At 42.5% G+C, this 14,695-nt stretch overlaps 1 protein-coding gene across 2 annotated transcripts in view; it reads left to right on the top strand.

The window, feature by feature from the left end:
- Positions 1 to 40: 40 nt before the first annotated feature.
- The window catches only part of Phf24 (PHD finger protein 24), a 28,803-nt gene continuing 14,148 nt past the window's right edge, over positions 41 to 14,695 (top strand). The window contains exon 1 of one of the 2 annotated variants that reach the window (XM_008842420.1): positions 41 to 129. The gene's annotated coding sequence lies outside the window, so the exon portion shown is untranslated. Of the gene's footprint in view, positions 130 to 170; positions 858 to 14,695 lie in introns of those variants that run through there. The other variant, XM_008842421.1, reaches the window with a different exon arrangement.

The raw sequence follows: 14,695 nt of genomic DNA, 5'->3' as shown, positions 1-14,695 counted from the left end.
CGCCCGCGACGCCCGCTGCCTCCCGGCGTTCGGCCCAGCACGGCGGCTCCGGAGCGGCCGTGGGCTGCGCGGGCCCGCGGGGTAGAGTCCGCCGGCCTTGGACCCGCGTCCCGCACGCGGACGGTCCCGGTAAGCGGGGGCGGGGGCGGTGGGACCGGCCGTCACCTTGAGGGGCGGGTCTGCAGTCCCGGACAGTCCTCCCGGACAGAGATGCTTGTGTGGGACCCACCCCCAGGGGGCCCCGTGCAAGTGGGTGCACCCCAGTGACTGCCGCCTGTACCCCTAGAGAGTGGGGGGCGGCGTGGAGGGAGATGCCCAGGGCACCCTGCACTTGGCTGCCGTGCAGAGCCCCAGTGTGGAGCGCACCCGCCCCAGGCCCCAGGGAGGCCTTCAGTGTCACTAGACCTAGCACCACCGTGGTCTCTGGATTTGGCTCCATGGAACCATCTGGGAACCTCAGGAACCTTCCCGGTGGTCATTGTGAACCCCAGAGGACCTCAGCTGGTGCTCTCGAGATGTCCAGAAGGAACTTCTGGCTGGAGAAATGGGATCCATTTTTGTCATCATAGCTCCAAGGACTTTGGCATTGACCTCCTGTGGGGCTCGGTGTGCCCTCGCCTGTCCCCCCAACATGCTAGGAAGGAGTGGAGACTCTGGGGCTGTGGCCTCTGTTCATTGCTGTCCCACCCTATCCCCGTTGGACTTTTTCTTCTGTATGATGACCCAGTTGACTTCAACTGGACTTTGGTGGAGACAGAAACCGCTTGTAAAACCACACAGCCCAAGGGATAGGAGGACGAGCGAGGCTTCTGAATCAAAGATAGAGCTGAGCCCTTGGCCTTGACTATACAGGAACGGTAAGATCAAGTGTAATAACTGACTTTGCACATCTTGGATGGAAAATCCTCTGGAGGAGGAATAAAGGAAAATAAAAAAGATTTTTTGAGTACCAGTGTGCCAGGCACTGTGCTGGATATCTTTAAACATCTTATGTAATCCTGATAAAGCTTCATAAAATTACCCCATTTAAACATTGGGTACTTGCAACTCAAGCTTAACATTCTGCCCAAGATCACAGACATTCAAATGATGAAATCTCATCTTCAAATTTTATTCAGAAAAAAAGTATCAAGGAAAGGCAGAAGAAAGAGTGGATGTTTGTTAATAAGTTGCATTGCAGGGCAGAGCATAGGGTTTTGCCCTCTGAGTATATGCTCAGTAAATGTGATGCTTAGACAAATGAATGAGGGCAGTTTAACCAGATGTGAGACAACACGAATAGTAACCACTTAAACCCTGGATTTCATTGTGTGGCTTCCTTCATTGGCAGCCCTACTGCAATGATGGTTGGAGGTGGCTCAGAACCTAACTGGGTCTAGGAGAGGACTCTGGTATGATTTGCTTGGGGAAACTAGAGGGACCCACAGAGAATGGAGTCTCCAGAGGCCACCTTCTCTGCTGCAGAACCCTTGAGGGTGAAGAAGAGACACTGTCACTTTGAAGAGTCATCCACTGCCCTTGTGGCCCTCTATGTACACCAGTGGACATTGATCCACAAATACCACTTAGGACACTTATTGTAAGGGTGAGGATGGAAAAGGTCAGAGCCAAGAAAGACTTATTGGCAGTCTATTGTCTGGGGAGAGAAAGCCTGTGCATGATGCCCCTGGCTTGCCTTACCCTTGCCTCACCCCTGCAACATTTTCATTACAGCTGAATCCTAAGGTTTAACTTTAAGCCCAAAGATAGACTCTAGCTTCTTGTGCAAAAAAAAAAAAAAAATTTAAAAAACACCTATAACTCCTGCTTTTGGGGCGTCTGACTCTCTGGCTCCCATGGGCACCTGCACTCACATGCACATCCACACACAGGCATATACACATAATTAAAAATAAATATAAAAAGATTGAAAGTGGAATGGTAAGAGGACCAAGAAGTGGAATTTGCCACGGAGCCATTTTAGAGTTTTCCTGTTCATCTTCCTCCTCCTGCACAGCCCAACCTAGTGTCATCCTCTAATAAAACTAGCTTCCTAGAGCTGGACTCCAACAAGAAATATCTAAATTAGTGCAAAGATCCATCGTATTTGCAGGCTTGGTTTTAGTTTTCTCTAAACACTGTACATACTTCCTTCAGAGATTTGAGTCGGGGAATTGCTGCGAGTTCATGGCCAGCCTGGGCTGCAAGAGAGACTGTCTCGGAAAACCAAAACCAACCAGCTGTACAGACAAGAAAACACTGGTTTGCACTGGGTACACTGACATATGTCTGGTATCCTAGCACTTGGGAGGTGGAAGGAAGCAGGAGGATTCAGGCGAGCCTAGGCTCATAGCTAGTTTTAGGCCCTGTCTCAGAAAAAGAAGGGGATGCTTCTTTGAGAGATCAAGCTAGTGAGGAAACAGAATTTCCTAACTTACCAAGTGTTAGCTGGGCTTGTTTTCCTTAAGTAGATGGTTCCTTTAAGGATGATCCTGGTACCTCATACACAGCTCAACAAGTACATTCTGATTCAAGTTCGTAGTGGTCAGTGTTTTCCCATTATAACGTTGTTTATAATCCCCTTTCAGTTCAAACCCTTCTCATCAGCTTAACAGACCAAAATAAGCAGAAGAATATATTGTTTTTAGAGAAAACCAGGACCAAGTCTGCAAATATGATGCATCTTTGCTCTAATTCTGATTAGTTCTCTTTTTTTAGTTATTTTTTTTACACATATGAGTGTATTGCCTGCATGTATGTGAGTGTACCCATGTCACGCAATGCCCTCAGGGGTCAGAAGAAGGTGTCAGAACCCCTGAAACTGGAGTTATGGATCACTGTTAGCCACCATGTGGGTGCTGGGAATTGAACCCTGGTCCTCTGCAAGAACAGCCAGTGTTCTTAACCACTGAGCCATCTCTCCAGTCCTAATTCTGATTATTTCTCATTCAAGTTTTTTTATTCCTAAATTGAGCTTTTCATCCAGGGCTCTTGATATTGTACTCCCTAGTACCTTGTGATCCAAGTGCTCCCCAAATCTTGGACCTTGGGTATCATCACCTGTTATCCAGTATTGGATAAACATTAAAATATGAGAACTCCTAAGAATAGTGCCGAGCTCCCTCCCTTATAATCACAACCTGAGTCAGTGAGTGTGATGGGTGTTCCCAGATGGCCTTAATCTTCTTTTAAAAAATGTTCCATTCCAAATGAGAATAAAAGAACACATCACTGGTTTTATTTGAATGTGCACAAAGGTCTGGATTTCTCAGCCTTTGATCTTCTGTAGGTTCTCTGACCACATTCTAACCATTTTCTTCTTCCAACATTTCCCTTATTTTTTAAAATGCTTCCTTTTCCTGGAACATGGATGGTAAAACCTTCCCAGACCCATTTCCCAACACTCCTTGTTTTTTTTTCACACCTGTTCCTAAGTGGGTCATATTTATGCTAATGGTCTCCCATCTCTTCTACATTGTCTTATCTCTCAGCCCCACATGCTTCCCTCTAGCACTGCTGCTTCATTTCCTAAATTTACTTACTCATTTCTAATGGGAGTATCATTATCTACTCCACCCTTCTATCTTAATGACTGAGTTCGGACTGGAATTGCTTCCCCAGCTTTGGGCCTAGAAACTTAGAGTGTCAGTGACCAGCTGGAGACATGATTACTGTTTCCATTATAGCATCTCTCCATTCTCCACCCACCTTCCAGCCATCCCCTCAGAGATCTGCATACATACTAAGTGCTACTTACTTGCCAACACTATGCTGTATAAATGAGTTCTTGCCCTTGAGGCGTTCACATAGAACCAACCTGCATTTCTCTATTCATTTACTATTAATATAAGATGCAGGAAAAGTGATGTGGAAAATCCAGCTTTACAGAGTATCTACAGCAATCCGTGTAGAATATGCCTTTTCCCAGGCATCACTGACAACTGCTGTGATGGGCTGCTTCAGGGAGCCACATTCCAGCCCCTCCCCAAAGGTACTTTTACCCATTTTTTAAAAAATTGAAACAGAGTTTTACTATGTAGCCCTGGCTGGCCTGGAACTCTGTGTAGACCAGGCTGGCCTCGAACTGACAGATCTGTCTGCTTCTGTCTCCTGAGTAGAAGGTTTAAAGGTGTGTGCCACCTCAGCCAGGTGTGTGTTTTGAGTGAACTGATGACACTCTTGTCCTATGGCAATAACAGTCATTTGGATAGCATGTTACAAGTTAAAAGTCCTTTACATATGATTTCTGGTTTTGGAAAAATATTTCCTATTGCTGTGATCTCTCTGAAACAATATTGTAGAATAGCTGGCTCATCTTCTTTATTGTTGTTTGTATTTGTTTTTTAAGTTTATGTCTCCCATAGACAATACCACGGTGATTTACTATATTCTCTACTTACTGGATCTTAGGTTGTAGAAAGTTTCTTGTTGAAAACCTCTGAAAGTTACAAAGGTCAACACTTATCAGGACTGTCCCTCTTCCTGGCCTTAAGAAAGCCAGTTCTCTGAGGCTTTTTTTTTTTCTCTCCCTGAAATTCAAATGAATATTCTCTTTTAAAGAAGTATTTTAAGCATACTACATCAAACCAGTTTTTTGGGCTGATGCTAATTCCTATGTGAAGGCAGATTCCATTGCCTATTTCTATCCAGCACCCAGGCTGGCTCCATATCTCTTAAGTCATGACAGAGGCCCCATATAGCTCCATGCTTGGCATGTGTTTTTGCCTCTTCCTGGAATGCTTTCTTTTTTCCTTATCCTCTGGGTTAACTCCCACTCATATTCAAAATTTAGCTCAAGCAACACCTTTTTTTCAATCCTACACTTATGCCCCCTACACATGCCCGTACTCACTGCATTCTCCCTGGCTGAGGTTCCTATTGTTCATCCTACCAACAGTTAATAGCACCTGATTTGTGCCTAACACATAGTAGGCTGCACTCACAAAATGTTTGTAGACTCAGTAAGTAAGTGGTAATAACTAAAATGTAATAACTGCATAGATGGAGCTGAATCTGTGCTTTGGGAACCTAAGAGCAGAAAACAGGGCGTGCCTCTCCATCTTGCTGGAAAGCCCTGGTTGCTGAGTACAGTCACACCAGCCAATCATGATAGGTGATGTTCCTTAACTGTTGCTCTGCTTCTGTGGGAAGTCAGCACTGTAGCTTTTAATGAAGACTCAGCCCCATCCCCCAGAGGCCATAATTTTGTTCTCATGTATATTAGAGCTTTGTGAGCTTTCAGTAAATATTAAACAGCAGCAGAATGTCCCTCATGCCTCATAGTCTTGAGCTGAGGCCAAGAAAACAGTATAACTCAATCTTTAACCTGTCTGCTTCTTAGAAACACCAGAAAAAATCTCTCTGCAGTTTGGGTGATTCTGTCTTCCTAGATAAGCAGAAGTAAATGGAGATGGAGACCTTCAGGGTCTATAGACATGAGAACTAAAAATAGCCTGTAGGTTACGGCCAGGTGACAGAATGGCCAGTAGAAAGAGACTCCAAGAGCACTATTGAGGCTCTGGAATCCTAAAGCAACAGCCAGTCAGTGGAGAACAACCGGACCACCAGGGGCTTGGATTTCCTCAAAGATCAGCAAAGGGTAAGGGGTCTCTTTATGGTGGTTTTGCTTAACTTCTCCAGGTTAATGTTGATGTGTACAGTGAGCTCTGGGTCTTGCTGTACATTCTGCAGATTTGTTTTGCTTTACAGACCCTGGTTCTGTTGCTTTTCTACACCTTTGTAGCCTCTGGCCTTCTTTGTTATATGTGTAGCTTTCCCTAAGGTTCTTAGGCAATCCTTCAGATACATGCTTCCAGGAGCAAATTGGCCATCTTAAAATTTTTCAATTGTGTGCACAGATGCTGCTCTTGCAGAATTTCTCCAGCTCAAACCCTGGACTCGAGAGATGCATTTTCAAGCTTCTACTTGTGCCCTTATGGCATACTACCCTCCTGTGGGCCAAGCAGTCCAAGCAGTGTGGTCAGTACGACACAGAATCAATGCAGGAGGCTGTTGAGTTTGGTAATACTGATCTCTCGTTTTACTATTGTAGTTGCAAAAACTGGCTAAATTCCAAATTTTTTTCCTTTTTTTTGGTCTTTTTGAGAGAGCTGTAGCCCCAGCTGCCCTGGAACTCACTATGTAGACCAGGCTGGCCTTGAACTCACAGAGATCCGCCTGCCTCAGGGAGTGCCTATTTCTATCCAGCACCCAGGCTGGCTCCATATCTCTTAAGTCATGACAGAGGCCCCTCTGCCTCCTCAGTGCTGGGATTAAAGGCATGTGCCACCACACCCCACTAAATTCCAAAATTTTATCTCCCTCATCTATAGAGATATTAGCAGATACTGTCCTTTATTATCAGAAAAATCACTTGCAGTTACTGTGTTACCCATTTTGCTCTCTGGGAGCCTGACTCACCATTTCCACTCCACCTCTGGGGAGGCAGAGTTGAGGAGATGACTGCTGTTTCCAGACCACAGTTCTAGACACTTGCTCTCATCATTTTTTTGGCCACTTTTGCTTTTGGTTTTTTGTTTGGTTTTGCTTTTGCAGTACTGGGAACAAAACCTGGGACCTTATGGATACTAGGAAAGTACTTTACCCCCTGAGCCACATTCCAGTCCTCACTGAGTTTTTTTTTTTTTTTTTTTTTTTTTTTTTTTTTTGAGACAGGGTCTTGCTAAGTTGCCCAGGCTAGCCTTGAGCTTACTCCACAGCCCAGGCTGAACTTGAACTTGTGATTCTCCTGCCTCAGCCTCCTAAGTAGCTAGGATTAAAGGCCTACATTGCCAGGCCCAGCCTCTGGCCAACTTTGATGAAAATAAAAGGTACTGACACCATGATCTCAAATAAACGTTTAATTTTTTCCAGTCATCTCTGCAATATTCATTCAACAATGTATAGAACACATGTTCTGTAAAAGGCAGTGGGGGCCATCTAGACTTTTCTAGCTCTTGTTCACATTCCTTTTTCAAGAAGCTCTACTCATTCAACCCATTCTCACTCTCTTCCCCCTCCCAATCAATCAATCAATCAATCAATCAATCAATCTCTCTCTCTCCCTCTCTCCCCCTCCCTCCCTCTCTCCCCCTCCCCCCCATGTCTCTCCCCTATACTTCCTTTCTATTCCTTCCCTACTGTTTCTCTGAGACAGCACCTCATTGTGTAGACCAGGCTGGCCTCAAACTCACAGTGACCCTCCTGCTTGGGCCTCTCAAATGCTGGGATTACATCCTATGCCACCACACTGGAATTTTAACCCCCACACCACTGCCTTCTTCCCACTTAGGGGTTTCTTTGTCCTGTTCCTGCCTAGGAAAGCCCTCACAACCTCCAGAAAAATCCCTTTTAGTTGCTTTTGAGCTTTTCAAACAGCTGTCATTCCTATATCAAGAATCAGATTCAAGTGAGTAAATGTACTTTACATTTAGCATGCTGCTAAGGAAACTCCTGCCTATTCAGGAGTTGCTCCTCAGGCTCTCCAGTCACAGGTCTTTGTAGAGCTGCCTGGGAAGAGAGGTTCCCCCAGCTGCCTTCGCCCTCTTATTTCTTTACCAGTCCTGCTGTGGAGCAAAACCTCCCCACGCCCACTACTTTGCCCTTATAAATAATCCCTCTGCAGTCTAAGCAGGTGTTCTACAGAGAATAGGTGTGTCTTTCTGCCTGACAAATACATCTAAACAGCTTTCTTTTACAGAAAGAAAGATCCTGATTGTTGCTGTTTGCATTTTTTTCCCCTTTGATTAGATAGTGGTACTTGCACCGTTATTTCCCACCACCTGCTTCTAACCCAGAGACTTTTTTTTCAGGACATTCCTATATACCACAAAATCCTGATAGTCACATTATTTTTGAGACAGCATCTTTTTATCCCTTTTCATTCTTGTTGGGGAAGCAGAAAATCCCAGTTCCACCCACCAGCCAAGGAAGTAGTCATTAAGAATAATTTGTGGGATCTTTGCAACTTAATTTCCTTTTAGCTTCCTCTTCTTCCTAGGACTTCTTCCAGCGCAGGAGAGGCCAGGATTTTCTCACCAGGCATTGTTTTTACCCATCACTAATCAGTACCACTTGTTTCTTTAGAAATTAGAGCTGATTGTGTTAATTTCTCAAGCGCCACAGGTGTACTTCTTGGCTATTTCAGATCACTGGCTTTTAATCAAGGTGTCTTTTCTAGACAGATTTAGTCCACTTCATTAAGCATTAAGAGATTTAGCCTTATTCTTATGGCTTAATTCTCTTGTGTCCTCACAGTCGCATCAAAGCTATGTCATTTCAAAATGATGAGAAAAAGCAAACCAAATTAAAAAGAAAAAAAAGACTTGCGGTCTTGTTTGGATTTTCATGGTTTCCTTTTAATGGTTCTAGTCTACATTTTCTGCCCTTAGAAGCATAACATGATCTAGAAAATTGAACCATCTCAAGCAAAAGGAATAGCTGTTCTCAAAGAACCAGTGGTAAAGAGCAAAATATTACTCATTTTTTATATTTGATTGTTTTGCTGGTGAGTGTCAGCTTCAGTCTTCATAAAAGTTCCCCTAAGGGGGCTGGAGAGGTGGCTCAGTGGTTAAGAGCACTGGCTGCTCTTGCAAAGGACCTGGGTTCAGTCACCAGCACCCACATGGTGGCTAACAACCACTGGAAATCCCAGTTCCAGGAGCTCCAGTGCCCTCTTCTGGCCTCCTTGGTCATTGCATGCATGTGGCATACTTACATGCATGCAAGCAAAACATTCATACACGTAAAATAAATTTTTAAAAATTTTATGTTCCCCTAAGGATGAATTCCCAAAACTATTTCAGTGACATCATGAATAATTGAGCTAGCTTAATGGTGATTCTTGATATCCTTATAGAGAATAAAAATAGTATCCTAACAGTAGCAGTGAGTTGAAGGAGAACTAGAGAGTATAACAAGGTACCTGTGTTTCGTTTGCTGATACACTGTTAGCAGTTGGTTCACTTAGAGAATCCTAACTGGCTGAACTTCCTGCAGTCTCATTCCATCATCTGAAGAAGCCCAAAAGAACTGAATGTATACTGTTTTCTCCTGGTGAATCATTCTTGGCAAAGTGAATTTAGTGTGTTTTTTCCAGATCTCCACATAAGAGTTTCTGAACTTTGTTTTCTGTCAATGCCTTCTCTCTAATAAATGTGAAAATCTTATAACTGTTCCCTAAAACTTCTGATAGACCGTCTAAGAAGAGGCTCCTCCTACCTATTTTGAGAGCTAGAATACTCCATATGCCCCCCACAGAAACCAGGCTCTACGGTTTTGTAGTCTGTATTATACCGATTCCCCCCCCAAATTGATGGTTTTTACTGTTTGTTTTACAAACATAAACATATGTTGTAATTGGTGTGCAGTTTCAATCCACTCATTTCTCTCCCGAAGTTTGTGACCTCTCCCCCGCTTCTACCTGCCCCAGAATCGAGCTAATTCACCATTTGGGAATCACTGCTTTTATCTTTGTGTTTAAAAAATGAAATCAATTTCCTTCTTTTTTATATTTTGTAAGTTATTCAGTAGTTTCCTGTTGAAATTGTTTGTACCCTCTTCTCATTGTTCTTAAAAATGCCTCAGTGAATCCCCACAGTTCAAAAAAGATCAGTCTGTGGTTAGAGCAAGTTTTGCCTCCCTCCGTTTCTTCCTTTCTTCTTTCATTCATTTCTTCTCCTCTCCCTCCCTTTTTTCCCATCTTCTTTTCCCTTTTAAAATACAAATTTATTATCTTGCGATTCTTAGAGTCCCTTCATTCATTTCTTCTCCTCTCCCTCCCTTTTTTCCCATCTTCTTTTCCCTTTTAAAATACAAATTTATTATCTTGCGATTCTTAGAGTCAATAATCCAACACAGTCTCACTGGACTAAAATCGAGTTATCACAGGGCTGCATCGCTCTCTGGATGCTCCAAGGGTAGGTCTGTTTCCTTGCCTTTTCCAGCTTCTAGAATACACCTGCATTCCTTCAGTCCTGGCCCTGTCTTCTTTTTTCAAAGCCAACTGTATTCATTCAAGACTTTCTCATGTCCCATTATAGGTGGGCTTTCTTTATCAAAGATATGTTAGTAGCAGACTATCTCTTGTAGGCTTCCACCAGACAGACTCCAGAAAAGCTTGAGTTAACTGTCACAACATCCATCAAGAGCAGAGCTTTTCTTATACCCTTGTGTTTATAGGTGACCGTCTTTACCAAAAGAATAGTATGATAATGTGCCTGAGCAGCAACACAGAGCCCTCAGTCCAATCCCAGCACTGCCAAGGGAAAAAGTTTTAAAGTAGAAGTCTTTATTTAAAAAACAAATGGAACATATAATCCTCAAAAGAAGTTTAAATGACAAATACATGAAAAAGAACTGTTAGCTGTCCTTAGTCATCAGAAAAATACAAATAAAAACTGCAGAGATTTGTCCCTTTTCACCCCAGTTAACAAATTCTGGCAATGCTATGGGGCTGGAATCTCCATATTTATCTCCACAATGACTTGGACTGACTGAATACCACTGTTTTCAGTTCAAATCACTATGGAGATAAGTGGAGATTCCACCAAAAATAAATAAACAAATAAAAATAAGACAATAAGACTACCATATTATCAGACTATACCATTCCTGGATGTGTGTGTGTGTGTGTGTGTGTGTGTGTGTGTGTGTATCTGTCTGTCTGTCTGTCTCTCTGAAGGAATCTAAATCAGACTACAGTAGAGATACCTGAGCCAGGCATAGTGAAATATGCCTGAATGTGAATGCCTACATTCAGGAGGCTGAGGCAGGACAATCCTGAGTTCAAGGTCCGCCTTGGGTATACACATAGTGAGTTTCATTCAGATCAGCCTGGGCTACACAGACCCTGACTCAAAACAAACAAGAAAATAGAGATACCTGCACACCCATGTTTATTGTGGCACTAATCACAGTAGTCAAGTTAAGGGATGCCTATCAACAAATAAATGGATAAAGAAAATGTGGGCTGGGCACCTGCCTTTGATCCAGCACTTGGGAGGCAAAGGCAGGTGGATCTCTGTGAGTTCAAGACCAGCCTGGTCTATATAACAAGTTTCAGGCCAGCCAGTGCTACATAGTAAGACCCTGACTCAAAACCAAAAATATGAAACAAAGAAAATGTATTTATATACAATGGGATTTTAGTCAGCCATAAGGCAGAGTGAAATATCATTTGCAGGAAAATGAATAGAACTAGAGATCATCAAGTAAAGCAAAATAGGAAGGACTTAGATGGATATTGCATTTTTTAAAAATCTAGATTTTAAAAAAGAAAGACACGAAAGTAGAAGGGGACTATGAAGAGGAGGGTGACCAATGGACAGAGAAAGGGTTATGGAGGACAGTGACCAGTGGAGGGAGAGAGGGAAATGGAGAGTGTATATGACCAAAGTACATGTAGGAAAAAATCATAACGGAATCCATTATTTTGTACACAATATGCACTAATAAAGTTTTTAATGATCCTAAGGCTAGATAGACTCTTAAGTTGCATTTTTACATCCATTAGGTGTCCTTGAAATCATTGTAAAGAGTCATTTTTAGGGTAGTTTTAATTAACTAAAATAAAATATCAGGAACCATCACATATAATAAAAGCATTATTCCCAAACTTCAGGTTCAATTACAGCTCCCCAAATACATGCACAGGATTTTCTCATAAAACAGACCTCTTACTCTGTGTTACAATAAAAAAAATGGATTAGGATATGACTCAGTAATAGAATGCTCACCTAACATTCATGAGACCTTAGGTTCCATCTACAGCGCCACAAAATATTAATCAGTTAATGAATTACATTTTAAAAATTGGAAAACATCCTACTCAAGGAGTCTAAGGAACATCTAGTGGTTTTGGAAAATGTAATTGCTCATAATGAAAATATGTGGTGAAGAGTTGTGTGTCAATTTTGCGTTCTCCCTCTTGGTATGCCTCAGGGGAACCTTCCTGCCTAACCATAGAGTACAGCCATTGCCCATGAGAAAGTTGGGGCAACAGTCTGGAAATTATAGGGCCATTCTCTTCCAGAACCCTACTGTCCAACTTTAGCATATGCTATCCTCTACACTACCTCCTTGACTTTGGATGCCCTCATGAGGTCCCTTGGGCTTGTAAAAGAACATGACTGTTCTAAATGCCCGAGAATACGTTCCCCAAACATGGTCTTCAATAGATAGGAACCTGAAGCCTAAAACAATAAAATTGTATTCTAGGTCATAGAACAACAGATCCCAGACTAAAACAAGTCAGGCTGCCAATTCTAGGAGATATAGATAGGCAAATAGATATAATGTATAGTGCAGGAAAACTGGAAAGTAATGAAGATGAAAAATATGCCATTGTATTTTTTTTGTTTTTGGTCTTTTTGAGACAGGGTCTCCCTGTAGCCCCAGCTGTCCTGGAACTCACTATGTAGACCAGGGTGGCCTCAAACGCACAGAGATCCACCTGCCTCTGCCTCCCAAGTGCTGAGATTGAAGGCGTGCGCCACCACGCCCAGCACCATTGTATTCTTTAAAAATTAGATCATGACAGCATCTTTTCATTAATATGCTTGTATATTTTGAACGTCTTTCCACAGTAATACACACACCTGATGCTTTTCATGTTCTTTAGTCTTCCCTTGTACTGTCCCATAGCTATTTCCATACTATACTATTAGGAGGAAAGCATCTCTTTAAAAGATTTTATTTGTATGTGTATGTGCATGTGAGTGCAGGTGCCTCTGGATGCCAGAAGGCATCCAATCCTGTGGAGCTGGAGTTACAGGTGGTTGTGAGCCACCTGATGTAGGTGCTGGGTCCAAACTCAGGTCTTCTGCAAGAGTAGTATATGCTCTTAACAACCGTCTTTCCATCCCCCAATATTTATTTTTAATTGAAGGGAAGAAAGGATTTTTAAATAACAATTTATTTTCATTGTCTGCTGAGGCATGGTTTTCTATACATTTTCAATAAACCTTTGCCACCACCCTGTAAGACAGTTACTGATTCAAAGTAAATATTTTTAGTTGGTTTTTCTTCAGGGGGTGGGATTTGTTTTTGAGACAGGGTTTTCCTGTAGACCCAGCTGGCCTCCAATTCTCTATGTAGACCACTCTGGCCTTGATCTCACAGAGATCCACCTCCCTCCGCCTCTGCTGGGATTAAAAGCATGTGCCAGCATGTCTGGCTTGTTTTTTAAAAGTTTTATACATCACTTTAAAAATTTTTTTATTCTTTGAGTATTTTACTTCAATTTATAAACAAATTTACAAATGGAAGCAGCAGATCTTTCCTTATCAGTTTATAAAATTCAAGAATATGGGTTTCCTTGGTAACAATAAATGGCAGGGTAAAAATTTGCACAACTGTGGTACGTGCAAGCTATATTTCTGGGAAGGAAATATGGCTGTCATTAGGTTTGTTACATAGTAAGGCCTTGTTGAAAAAGCAAGACTTGGCAATTGAAAAGTTTGGTTTGGGTTTTGTGCAATTGTGTGTATGTAAATATATGTGCATGTGTATGGGGCAAAGGTCAACTTTGGGTGTCATCCTCAGGAGCCATCCACCTTGTTTTTTGAGACAGGGTCTCTTACTGGGACCTGCAGCTTGCATATTAAGCTAGCTTTGCTGGCCAACAAACTCTAGAGATCTGCCTGTCTCTGGTTCTGCCACCACACCTAACATTTTGTGTGGATGTTTGGGGATCTAAGTCAGATTCTCATGCTTGCATAGCAAGCATTTTACTTTTTGAGACAAGATCTCTGTAGCTCAGGCTGGCCTTGAACTCACAGCAGTTGTTTTGCCTCAGTCCTCTGAGTACTGGAATTACAGGCAGGGGTCACCATGTCTGTCTTTGAAAATGTTTATTCAGCATCTGTTCTGTTCTAGATACTGTGGTAGGCTGGAGGTAAGTACCATGCCAAGTGAAACAGTCAGAGGGAGTTGACATTGATCAAATAATCACCCTATTAAATATCTGATGAGGAAATAGGTGCTCCAGAGCGAAAACGTGTGGTTCCTCGGGCATTCCAGTCTGGACTGAAGTCAGCAGTGCTTCCCCAGAGAAATGCTGCATGACAAGCTAGAAAGACAAGCAGACAGCTGTCAGGGGAGGGGTGTTCAGAGTTCCCAGAAATAGAGGGAGCATGAAAAGAAAGGTTAAAGTGGGGCTAGTGGAGTTGGAGCACAGAAGAAGGGAGGCCAGAACATACAGTGTCTCGTAAGTCATGGTGAAAGGACAGACGTGAGGGATTCTATCCTAAGTTGTAAAAAGCCAAAGGAAAAGCTGTATGCTGAAATCAATGTACCTGACTATCCCCAGAGATACCCTTAGTCCACCATGCACAAAATCCAATTATTCCTCTTATTTCCCAATCTGGCACTACCATTCTTTTAGTTAAGTCAATTTAAAACTGTCCTCTACCTCTTTATTCTTTATCCAATTAGTTATCCATTTATTCCTAAAGTTCTCTAATTCGGTTTCCATGGTGACAAATACACTCAGTGGCATTCCTCCTTTCATCACTTCAGTTTAAACCTCTCCTTGCCTGGACTGTTAAGAGTAGCCTTCTAATCGTCTCTACCTCTTTTCTTTTCCACTGTCACCCTTCCCCCCAAATAAACTTCCCCCCATCTCTGTGACCCAGTAGTAGTCTCATGCTTTTCTTAACCTTTAGAAATAGCCTTATAGCTATATAATTTCCCATAAAATTTACTCATTTAAAGTGTA

Source organism: Nannospalax galili, unplaced genomic scaffold (assembly GCF_000622305.1).
Source record: "Nannospalax galili isolate Female #2095 unplaced genomic scaffold, S.galili_v1.0 scaffold341, whole genome shotgun sequence".
Classification (NCBI taxonomy): domain Eukaryota; kingdom Metazoa; phylum Chordata; class Mammalia; order Rodentia; family Spalacidae; genus Nannospalax; species Nannospalax galili.
This window is presented reverse-complemented; position numbering and strand designations above follow the sequence as displayed.